This window comes from Solanum dulcamara, chromosome 3 (genome assembly GCF_947179165.1).
Source record: "Solanum dulcamara chromosome 3, daSolDulc1.2, whole genome shotgun sequence".
NCBI classification, from domain to species: domain Eukaryota; kingdom Viridiplantae; phylum Streptophyta; class Magnoliopsida; order Solanales; family Solanaceae; genus Solanum; species Solanum dulcamara.
Window position 1 is genome coordinate 71,587,715 of NC_077239.1, and position 13,530 is coordinate 71,601,244.

Here is a 13,530-nt window from a genome sequence, read left to right on the forward strand (position 1 = left end):
TTTTATTTAAAAGAAAAAGAAAGAAGGAAATTGTCAAGAAATGGGATGAAATTTTCAACACAATAAAAAAGAATTTAGAATCAGTCTAAATGGGTAATTAAATTCTGCAAAAATTACCCATTTACACATATTCTAATACCATATTTACTTGTATTTCCTATTATACCAAAAAATTTCCAAAATCCCTCTTTTTCCTTTAACTTTCTCTCCCTCACTGATACATCACTCTTCCTCCCTAAATCCTCGCCTTAATTCGCTCCTCTTCATCAGTTTTTGAGATTTTCAATTTATGAGTACATCTGTTACTCAATTTCAAGGTTCTAACTAAGGTATATTTTAATTTTTCCTTATATGGAATCTCCCTTCATCCTCATTCAATCTGATTTCTCCTAAAATTTGTATCGTTTGATTTCTTCTGTAAATCTTTGAAAAATCTTCTAAAATTGATATCATTTGCTTTCTTCTGTAAATCTTTCTGTTTTTGTAACTCATATCTTCAATGATACATATGGAATCCGTTCATGGTCTCAAACAGTCGAATAAAAATCAAGAAATTCTTGTTTCACCTGGTTCTGATTCATCTTGGGAAGGTTACGACGAGGTTAGATCCAAACATCGTAACGATCCAGCAGTGATGGATAAGATACATGAAAAATTGAAGTCGAAAGCTCCAGTTAAACATGCACCCAAAGAACTAGACAACAAGATTGAAGGGGTTACAACACACCCTAATCTCCTAAGTTATGGGTTCAATTAAGGTTTTTTTTAATGAAGTTTTTATGAAGGTTTTTTGATTTTGATAAATATCGTTTATGTATCAGCTTATCATGTATCAAGCGCTAACTCTTTTGATACATAGTATTTTTTTTAAATACCATTTTTTTGGAGATTTACTATTCTAATACATCGTGTTTAAGTGTCAGTTTCTATTGTATCAAGTTTTAATGATTCTGATACATATACATATATGTATCATATTATAATTTATAAAGCCTTACTGCTTCTGATACATCTTCTGTATGTCAGAATCTCATGTATCAAATATTTTAATGCATATGATACATCGTATTTATGTATAAAGTTTAAGTTGTATTTAACCATTTTTCATGTCAATGCAGGGAATGAAATACGTCATCAAGAAGATCCCGTCCCACCCATTGAGATTCGGCACAGCATATAGGGCTAATTTTCTTGATGATTTTGAATCATCAATAGGTGAAGAAGGTATAAAGTTATTTATGATGGAATTTCTATTCCAAATACTGGACTACATGCCGAATTCTTCCGTTCAAGATATGCCACACTATTATAGAATTATGGTTGTCGGATGGCCAAGAATGGTTATGTTAGCGATAACGATGATCCTAAAAAACCTAAGAGAGATTTCATATCTCCTAGTCAAGGAGAACCGATGGACGTCGAGTAGTTTTTTTTTTGAATTTTGTATTAGAAGAATGTACAATTACCAGACTTTTAAGTTTTTCTCATGTATGAAACTCTAATATAAGATGAAAGTTTATATATCATATTATCATGTATCAAACTTATCTGCTTCTTGATTCTGATACATACTATTAATGTATCATATTCTAATGTATAAAACTTGACTGCTTCTGATACATACTGTTAACGTATCATATTCTAATTTATCAAATTTGACTGTTTCTGATACATACTATTAATGTATCAGATTCTAATTTATCAAACTTGAATTCTTCTGATATTGTATATGTATCAGCATCTCATGTATCAAGATTTAGTGATTCTGATACATCTTGTTTATATATCAGAATTTCATTTATCAGCTTTAATGAATCTGATTCATCTTGATTATATATCAGATTATCATGTATCAATATTTAATGTTTCTGATATATTTTATCTATGTATCAACACCTCACGTATCAACTTTTAGTGTTTCTGATACATTTTGTTTATGTATTAAATTCTCATGTATCAAAATGTAATGATTCTGATACATAACGTTTATGTATCAGCATATCATAAATCAAGCTTTAATTATTCTGATACATATTGTTTATGTATCAGAATCTCATGTATTAAGATTTAGTTCTTCTGATACATCTTGATTATATATCAGATTATCATTTATCAATATTTAATTATTCTGATACATGTTGTCTATGTATCAGCATCCCATGTATCTATATTTAATGATTCTGATGCATATACAACCTATATCAATACATGTTATATATCAGCCATAATTCAGTTGAAAAAAATAAAACAATCTTCAATGTATCAACGCTTTATATGTCGAATATGTCAAATGATTATGTATCAGCTATTCTCATTTGTCAAACTTGAATTTACATCACTACCAAGTAACTTACAATGAAAATAATTACCAACCATCCATGTATCAATTATTGATATTCAAATACTATTCTGATTAATTAAAATATGTATCAAATACAACCTCTAAAACTGTAAAAAGCTGTCCCAGTTTCTCTAGGAACTGCTCATCAGGCTGGAGCATTGAATATTTTAACATTCATGATTTTGCTCAATCACACTGTGCGACGACCTTTCCCGTCACTTCTGAAGACATTACCTACAGTCACAAAAATGGTCTGATGATATTGATACCATAACTTCTCATAGAGCATTGACATTGTTAGGCATTTTAAATTATACCATCTGTGATCCTTGCACGACTCGCAGATTATTTTTAGAAAAAAATGTATTTTTTCTGCCCCTCTTGTTTTCAGATGTTTTGAGAAATTTTGAATGATTAATCTTGTAAAGAACATGTAATCAGTAGTATCGCGATATTTATCTTGAATCGCTTGATGAAAATTGAAATTTGGATTGAATTTTTTTTCGCACTGATGCTCTGTTTTTAGAATTTTCCTTGATCTTCATAACTGTTTTGTTCTTAAAAGGATTCTTTACCTTATTTAGCACTCTAATTGATTGAAACAATCAATCATAACTTAAATTACGTTACTATCCATAAATAACTCACAAGCATTAATTATTTTACATCCCAAAATTGATGTATCAGGAAAGTGAGTAATGTATCAGAAATTTGAAAAAAAGGGAACTGAGGTAATTTAAGAAAAATGAGGGATACATTGTAATTGAGCTTTTTCACTATGGGATTTAGGTAAAGTTTACTTAAATTCTTCATTTCTAATTTCCATTATTCAAATATTGATGCTTGCAGCCTTGATAACAACTCGAGACTTATTTCCTTTGTTTTTTCTTTGCATTCAAAGACTTTATTGGGCTGCATCTATTTAATTTTTTTTAACTTATAAGTTACTTAAAATAAGTCCATTCAAATAAGCTCTTTGTCAATCTACTTTTTTTGATTTTTTTTGTTAAACAAAATTAATCCAATATTTGATATTCATTTCGAAGCTCGATTAATTTTGAATTCGCACATTGCAGGACTTATTTTAAGGGACGGCGCTTTTAATTTTTTTTTTATATACCCAAAGCTTTTTTGATTAAAAGTTGAGAGATTTAACCATCTTATCATAACCCATATTTGTCGACGGTTGTTGATTTTTTTTTCCGCCTGATGTCTTTTCATTCCTCTTTCAAATAGCTTTTCTGGCCGAAAGGGAGAATTTCCAATTTAACACTCAACACTATGCTCATGCCAAATGCCTATTCTCGAACTTTTTCCTAAAAGTCCAGTAGGGATATGATATAGTATTTAAAACTTCGGTACTATAATTTTGATATTTGACTTTGAATATTATTATATCATTATCATATCAATTTAATTTAGTATGATTCGATATTTTAAAATTTGATTTTGATATTTTGCGGTATGGTAAATCCGTAATCATAATTTATTAACTTTAATTAATATATACTCATATAATAGAGTATTATGATTTCGACGATTTAAAAAATGGTCTTAATTGTATTATACTAAAACATTCTATATGTAAAAATATATATTCAAAAGAAATTACAAACAACTCATTTTTTTAATCAATTACATTTAACGAAAAATGGTCTAAAATACCCCCGAACTATTGAAAATGATACAAAAATGCCCTTCATCCATCTATTGGGCCTAAAATGCCCTTGACATCCACCTTTAGGTCCAAAAATGACCTTTTCTTTAACGAAAAAAAGACATTTTAGGCCCCATAGATGGATTTGGGGCATTTTTGTATCATTTCCAATAGTTCGAAGGCATTTTAGGCCCTTTAAACAAAATTTTAATTAAATAATTTGAATAATTTTTTTAAACACGTGATGGTCATCTATTGATTATAATTTAATTATTTAAAATTAATTATAAATTAAAATTTATTTAACAGAATTTTAATTAAATAAATTTTTTAAACACGTGACGATCATTTATTGGTTATAATTTAATTATTTAAAATTAATTATAAATTAAAATTTATTTAACAGAATGTTATTTAAATAAATTTTTAAACACGTGACGGTCATCTATTGGTTACAATTTAATTATTTAAAATTAATTATAAATCAAAATTTATTTAATAGAATTTTAATTAAATAATTTGAATAATTTTTTTAAACACATGGCAGTCATCTATTAGTTACAATTTCATTATTTAAAATTAATTATAAATCAAAATTTATTTAACAAAATTTTAATTATGGAAAAGGACCTAAAAGGCCTTCGACTTATTAGAAATGGTACAAAAATGCCCTCATCCATCTATTGGGCCTAAAATATCTTTTTTTCGTTAAAGAAAATGTTATATTTAGATCTAAAGGTGGATGATAAGAGCATTTTAGGCCCAATAGATGGATGAGGGACATTTTTGTATCATTTTCAATAGTTTGAGGACATTTTAGGCTCTTTTTTCATACATTTAAAATACATTTCCATCAAGTCAAATTTTGAATTGTTGACAAGCCCACCAACCATCTACTTATCTCAAAATCATGTTTATTGGAGAATTTTAAATATGGAATCACGATTTCAAATCGCATATTTATATATTGATTTAAAATCATGATATGAAATTTCAAAGACATGCTTTTTTTTATTTTGTGTGTGTTGCGGGGGTCAGGAATTTAGGATATTCAGATATGTCAAACTTAAATAGCTGATTTTCTTCGAGAACAAAAAAAACTGGATGAATCCTTTGAAAGTTTTTTAGATTAACCATGTATATCCTGATCTTGATGTTTTAAAATGTTAGACATTATAATCATAGACAACTACACTTCTTTCTAATATTTATAAATCATTCAGTCTTGTAAGTTACTAGTACTTGCCAATTAGTAGTTGCTCGTTGTCAAGAACGATTCTCTGAATTATTCATGGTGACATACATAAATTTATTGTATATAATGCTTAATAAAATAATATGATTGTAATGCTCTTTGTTAGCAACATAGTAGACATGATAATTAGTGATAACATGTCTCTTTTATTCTTCTTCTTCTTCCCTTTTTTCCCGTTAAAGGAACTGAAAAAAGCAGCTGAGTTATACTATATTTGGGAAAAAGATTTAGCAGAGACTTGACTTTAAGAGGAAAATGTGTGTCTTATTGTATTTTATGAAAAGCACAATGGTAGGGATTTTTGGCACTTGATGAATTGTACTACGTGGTGCTTATTTCTTTTCTTTTTTTCTAATAGAATAAATGTTAGGTGGAGGAAGATATATAGTAATTATGTATTCAAGACTAATTAGCCAATTAATTGACTCGAGGACTTTTAACTCACTACACTTGTAAGCTGAAAATGTGTTAAAAGATTATTACGCCCTAAGACTTGATGCGAAAAAGCCCTATTATTTTTGGAAAATTACGCGGTATGACAAATTTTACTACTTTAGTATGCATTTAGGTATAGTTTAAAATAATTATGGCTCGCAGCAAATATATTTATGCGGTATGACAAATTTCGCTACCAGATATACAATATATATGTATATCAGTTACCATTATATAATTTTTCTGACAAATATACATATACAATTCATCTCTCTCCTCCCTCTCTCAATCTCACTCGCCTCTCTCTTCCCTCTATCGATCTCGCTCACCTCTCTCATCCTCTCTCTAAATCTCGCTTGCCAGATATACAAATACATATGTATATCAGTAATATATATATAATTTTTTGACAAATATACATATACAATTCGATAGATATACATATACAATTCGCCTCTCGGTCGCCTCTCTCCTCCCTCCTCCCTCTATAGATCTCGCTCGCCGCTCTCATCCTCTCTCTCAATCTCGCTTGCCAGATATACAAATACATATGTATATCAGTTACATATATACAATTTTTTGACAAATATACATATACAATTAGACAGATATACATATATAATTCGCCTCTCGCTTGCCTCTCTCCTCCCTCTCTCGATCTCGCTCGTCTCTCTCCTCCTCTCTCTCAATATCGCTTGCTAGATATACAAATACATATGTATATCAATATTTGTATATTTCGATATACAAATAATTCGTGGGTATAGCGTTTGCATAATTCGCTACTGCTTTTGTATAATTCACTACAACATTTGTATAATGACAAAATTTATATTTGCCATAATAAGTAATTAGGGAAACTATACTCATATGGAGTAATTATGCTTAAAAGGTTTGTCAGATCTGAAAATTTCTCTATTATTTTATAACAAATCCTATTTTGTCTTATAGTATAAATTTACCAATTCATATGTTTCAATCTTTTGCTGGTCATTCGCACAAATGCCTGGTTTATAGGATGGTCTTTAATTTTTGTCTTCAAATTTGATGGTGTTTAATTTTTGTCTTTCGACACTTTAAGTAAAAAATAAGTGGCTAAAATATCCTGTCTTCGAAATAACAACTAAATTTTGTACGAAATAAGTTTATATTTTCGTATCATAATACAACACAGGTTATGCTACTTAATTCTTACATAACTTATGTTAATCAAGGCAAAGGTTAAATTTAGAACCCACAAATTATACAGTAAAAAACATAAGTTAGTTTCTAAGGAACTTATGACTAGGGAGAGAAAAGTTCAGTTTTAGAACCTAAAAGTTATGCCGTTAGAGACAACTTAATTCCTATATAACTTATACCGAGAGAATCAAAAGTTCTGTAAACTTATGCTGAGTGAATTAAATACTATATAATTTATGTCGAATAACTTAATTCCTACAAAACTTATGTCGGGCAAGGCAAAAATCTCTTAACTTATGCCGAGTGAAATTAGGTCATAGATAAAGGTACTCCGTCCCATAAATTGTCATTAAATGAACAACCAAAAAAAAGCTAAGGAAAAACTACACAAATTGGATCCATTAGGCAAAGTATTTACCCAAATTGGACTTAACCCAAGTTATTTAGTCGAGTTAGACCCACGACCCAAACTGTTTACCCGCTTGCCCCTTGTTCTATTCACTGAACCACTGTTTCTTAATCGTTGATACCATCGGAATATATATATATATAATCTAATGGTATCTATATATTTTGATGGTATCAAACAGTAATTAAGTAGTCTTTTCATTGAAACACTAACTATTATGTATATATACTCTAATGATATTAATGAGAAACTGAGTAATATTTTCTACTTTTCTTTGATATCATCAGAATATATATATATATATATATATATATATATATATATATACCGCGATGCTATCAAGCTGTAAACGCAAATTGACAGTTAAAAACATGAGAGTTTGAAAGTAAGAAAATAACTGCTTGTAAATAGTTTTCTTTTTTAGGGTACAAGTAGGGGTGTACATGGACCGGGTTGGTTCGAATTTTTTACAAACCAAATCAAACCATTTCTGTCGGGTTATTAAATCTATAAACCAAACCAAACCAATAAAAGTCAGGTTTTTCGATATCAATTTTTCTCAATTTTTTGGGTTTTTTCGGGTTTCTCGAGTTTTTCATAGTATCTAATAAAAAACACAGAGCAGTACTTCTTAAAAAGAGTTCTAGTACAAAATATCAACATATAAGATGGAGACAGAACACTGTTTGAAGTTTTAACTTTATAATATAACTTTATAAGATGAGTTTTTTTTGTATATTATTTAGATGGGCTTCTCAAGTTCAAATCTAAATGTAAGAAAGAAAACAAAAATTATGAAAAATTTTAAAAATATATTTAAAAATTACATTTTAATAAATATTTTTATGTATAACATAATTTAAAAGTAGTATATCTATAATCGGGTCGGTTTGGGTTCGGTTTGACTTTTTTTAGTTAAAACCAAACCAACCCTATAATGGTCGGGGTTTTTTTCCAAACATCAAACCAAGTCAAACCAAACCACTAGTCGGTTTTTTTTTCCGGTTTAATTCGGTTTATCGGTTTGGTGCGGTTTATCGATTTGCCCTGTACAGTCCTAGGTACAAGTGTTCTTTTTCCAAAAATTAAAGACCATATATCATTGAGGATAAAAATTTAAGAGCAGCCCAAAATAAGGATAGTCCGTGAAAAAACTTGATCCTTTGCTTCCCTTGCCTCCTGTGGGTTAAAGCCCATTGAAAAACAAAGAAAAAGAAAAGAGAGCAGTGAGATGAGAAGTCACTTATTTATAGGCCCATCATATTTGGGCTTTACTTGGATTCCGAATGAGAAATTCTTGATTTAGCACCAAACTTGAATGTAGGGGTGTGTGTCTTTTTTCGATTTAATTTTTATGTTACTCGGTTTTGATTTTTTTCATCTAATTTAAATCAAAATAAATTTGGTTCAATTCGAATTTTTCAATTATTCAATTGTACCATATAAGAAAATACGAATCTACTATATTCAAATGACAAAAAAAGAATAACCATTAGTAAATGTAGTTGTTGCAATTCATATATTGCAACATGTTTTGTGGACTCCTTAAGCCTTGAACACATAATTTACCTACTCTGGCAATTTATCTCCTATTGACTATGTTAGGCAATTTATAGGATTCATCTTTGTGGTCAGACCCTTTTCCTGATCCCACGCATAGCGGGAGCTTTAGTGCACCGGACTGTCCTTTTCTCAAGAAAGAAGAATAGTATATTGTGGGGGTGGGGGGTGGGGTGGGGGGATTGGTTGTGTTTCTTTAATATTTTAATTTCGGGTAACTTACACAAATCACAATACTTTAAGAATTAATTACTCAGATTCATGCTAATTTACAATATTATGTTTCTTACCATATTTTGGGTCTTGAATACATGTATTCGAGATACACAGATTAATTAGTGTGTCTAATTAAATGATATAATTTGAAAGTTATTAATTAAGGAGTGTGTCTTAATTAAGGGATATAACTGAAAGTCACTAAGAAGAAAATCACGCTTGCAACAACTTTAAAAGATATGGCATCATGACTCCTAAAAAAAATCAAAACAATCAAAATCCTTTTTTTTTTGAGATTCAGCAAAGTTTAGACTTCTTAACTCAGTTTCATGAACTATTGTTCAGATACATGCATATATTTTGTCAGATACATATACACTCAATTAGTTACACTGATAACAAAATAGATACATATAATCTTAATTCAATAGTGTGTCAGATACATCAATAATGTACCAGATACATCAATAATATGTCTGATACATGCGTAAATATCCAATAATGTGTAAATCTCCAATACATGCGTATATTTATTTAGATACATATACACATAACCAAATACACTGATAAAATTGGATACATAGAATTTTAACTCAATAATATGTATGCCAGATACAACAATAATTCCATCCCAATCCAAAAAGCCCCTATCTCATCTTTTTCCTCGTTAAGGTTTATCACAATTACTGCATAAACCCTCCTTCCATTTGCAGAAAATTCGTATACTATCTTTTCTTTTGTTCGTCAAAATTGTTGCATTTTTGAATTCTCAAATTTGAGTGGCTAAAAATATCGAGAATTGCTGTAATAATTTTTCGAGCAACAATGGAGAAACATTCTTCTCGTTTGGAGAATCACTGGCCATGAAAGAAAATTAAGAAAACTCTAAATCAATGGACTTTTACCTTAGCTTTTAAAAATTAGAAGACAATACAAATTAAAATTTATCACAGATACATGACTTTAAATAATGATTAAATAGACAGAAACCTCAAATTGTTGTGTTGTTATTTTAGATTTCAATTTTAAAGGTTTTTATGGTGGAAATCATGTTGGAGAGAAGAAATGAAGAGAGAAAACGGTGGTGGAGATGGAGCTTGATGAGAGAAAGAATGTTTAACATGAAAGTTTGAATTCAGGATGGTTTAATTGTGCAAATAACTAATTTAGGCTAATTTTGAGGGATATATGTATCTAAATATATTTTTCTCAATGTATGAAATAAAACTCTTAACTAGTGGTACTATATATAATTGTTTAAAAGTATAGGTAAGATTAATATATATGATAGTGATGTATGTCTAATACAATAGTTTAGCTTTTAATTTCTGCATATAGGTTGTGGGCCGGATCGGATCGATTCTTTTTATAAGCGTTTGTTTTTATTAAAGTAAGAAATTATTCATTGAAAGTTGAATTTATTGTCGGATGTGTGATTTTTGTGTCAGTAAGCTCGATGTTTTGTGATAGAAAATATAGTTAAATGATTTTAATGAAAAAAAATGATAGATATACGATTATCTATGAAATTTAGCCTACATATTCATGGAGTTAATTCGAAGGTATTATAGAAAAACAAGAGAAAAGATATATTAATACTAATAACAAATAGGAAAAGGAGAGAAGGAAGAAAAACAAAGAAGAAGTGTTACGTAATATAATACTTATATTATATTATTAAGCGACAATATAGTACCAACTAACTAATTATAATTTGAAACACAAATTCATGCTGACAAGGATGTCAACTTATGATATATATTAAAAAAAAACACGTAATTGTCGTTTAGCAAAGTGTTTAGGTCTTCAATATGGACAGGTTTTACGATTTTGTGTGCTTTCAAACAAACGTCAAATTAATATATAATTGGGTTAGTGGGGTATGAAGTTTTACTAAAAATAGAACCATTATGATAATCAGGAGGAGAAAAGCCTAAGCAAATACTAATGAAGTTCTGTGATGGATCGAGCTTCATTATCACATAACTTCATCGTGTTATCTTAAAAATATAAGGAAAAATGACGGTAATTCGTAGGAAAATTTCTTGCCCACTGACAAAGCTGAAGTAAAAATTTGAAGTTTATGAATTCTGAATTTTCCATCAAATACAATAAAGATGAAGTCAGAATTTGAAGTTTGTGCGTTTTGAACTTGCCATCAAATACAACAACAACAATAACATATTCGGTGTACATAGTCCTACACAGTAGGTTTTGGGGAGGATAGTGTGTACACCTTAGAGATGATGTAGAGAGATTATTTCCGATATACCGCCTGCTCAAAACAAAAACAGTCTAGGAAAAGACATAATGAAAGTATAATAGACAATAGATAGTAACAAAAAATAACAGATAGTAACATAACAGTACTACAACAAAATAATACTCCACTACAAACAAACTACACGAAATGATCTTATAAATAGTCACAGAAATCGAAAAACAAGAATTAAGAAGAGTAATCCTATGACTACTAATAAAGACAATAGGTCAAAATAACTTGCCATCAAATCTATAGTAATTTTAGTTATTGTATTCGTTTTTGTATATTTTTTTGATACATACATAATCTAAACATAAGTTATTAAATTAGTTCGAACCGGTTACTGATCATGCCCTAATTTGAAACTTGGACATATTTATTTTGATGGCGCAATCACAATTTCTTGGAGTTTTTGGCTTAATGTGATTGAGGCACATATATTGTCTTTCGAAATATCCAAGCAGCTTCCTTTTCTTGTCTTTTTCACAAAGATACACTACTATGCCTTCATTTGGCTAAAAAAATGGATGGGGACATTTTTCTGGTTTAATTAGTAATTAAGTAAAAGTGAAGATCCAATTGATACTTTTTCAATCCTTTTAAACGATCAAAAGGAAATAATTTAAAAATAAGCTCATACAACTACTTAACTAATTATGTTGTATTAGGTAAACTAGTGCATTTCTCACCGTATGGAAAGAGTAATTGGTTAAATAGTTAATACTATTGTTAAAACTAAGTTAAAGTAGAGTTGTAATATATAAAAGAGAAGTTGCAAGTTTTCAGTCCTATTCTTTGAAATTTTTTAATGTTATTAAGTTACATGACCAAATAATAAAGGGAAAAAAAGGTCAAAAATGATATTCTTAAGTATGCGAAATTTATAATATTTATCTTTCTTTTATTATTTGGTTTAATCATGTTCTCATTGTTACTTTTTTAAATTGAATTGGACCTTTTATTAGCAGATAAAATGGATATAAATAAAACGGGGGTCTTATGTTATATAATTTAGTAGTGTAATTTTTTATGGAAAATTTTCAAAAATATACAATTACCTAATTTACATTGCAAAAATATAGCCTAAACCTTACCTTGCAAATCTTTAACTCAAACACAATAGCTCATTTCTGATAAAAAAAAACAATATATTTTTGCCGTTATTTAATTAAGTAGCCAACTTTTTTAGTTTTCATTCGCATACCCAGTCGCAAGGCTCATTTTTCGTTGTGGGTCATAAGGGTAGTGTGAAACATTCGGTATATATCCGATATACAATTTTTTAAATTTATTTTACAATAATAATGTTTAAAAACTTGATGTAACATTGTTAAAACACTCAATCTACAATATCATACAGAATTATAAAAGTAATTTATACACCCCCATATATAATGACTTCGTCTTATTCTCACGCTTCTTTTGAAATTTAACTCAAATCTAATTTAAAACTATTCCATGTCATTTCAAAAAATAATACATAAATGTGTGTGCGAGAAATACTTAAAATAAGTTCGTGATCAAATATTTAAATAAAACTATTAAATAATACACATATTTAGTTGTCTAATTATGGTCAAATAAGTTCTCTGTGAAATAACGATAATTAGGTTCATGCAGAAATACTTAAAATTATTAGTAGTTACTAGTCTCTTTATATAAGTTTGCTCCTGTTATTATAAATAGTTATTTCAAGTTAGTTATCAATCTATAAAATTAAAATAGAATTAATGTAATTTTTTTTATTTTAATTATTCTTATGATTAATTTTTTTAATGAAAATGTAAACAAGTACAATATAAAGTTTCTAAAAGAATATATTAAAGAATAAATTAATAAAATATTCCTATTATAATTTCTTAAAAAATATGTAAAGAAGAAAGTGAACAACTTATATAAAATCAAATCAATTGATAAAATTCGATTTTTTCAATATTGATTTTTTTGACTTTCTTGGATTTTCTCCGATAAAATCTTCACACAAACATATAATTAACTTGTACTTCAAATTTTTTTTAGTCCTACTAAGATATAACGATCTAATGTGTTTCTTAAAAAAATACCACAAAATACGTGTTGAGTGATAACACTAAAATATTCAACAAAAAATTATAATGAAATTGTAAAAACAAATATTGCAAAGTAATAAGCCATAATGAAAATACTCTTAATTTAAAAGTACTAGATCATGCTAAAATGAGTCCAATAAGTA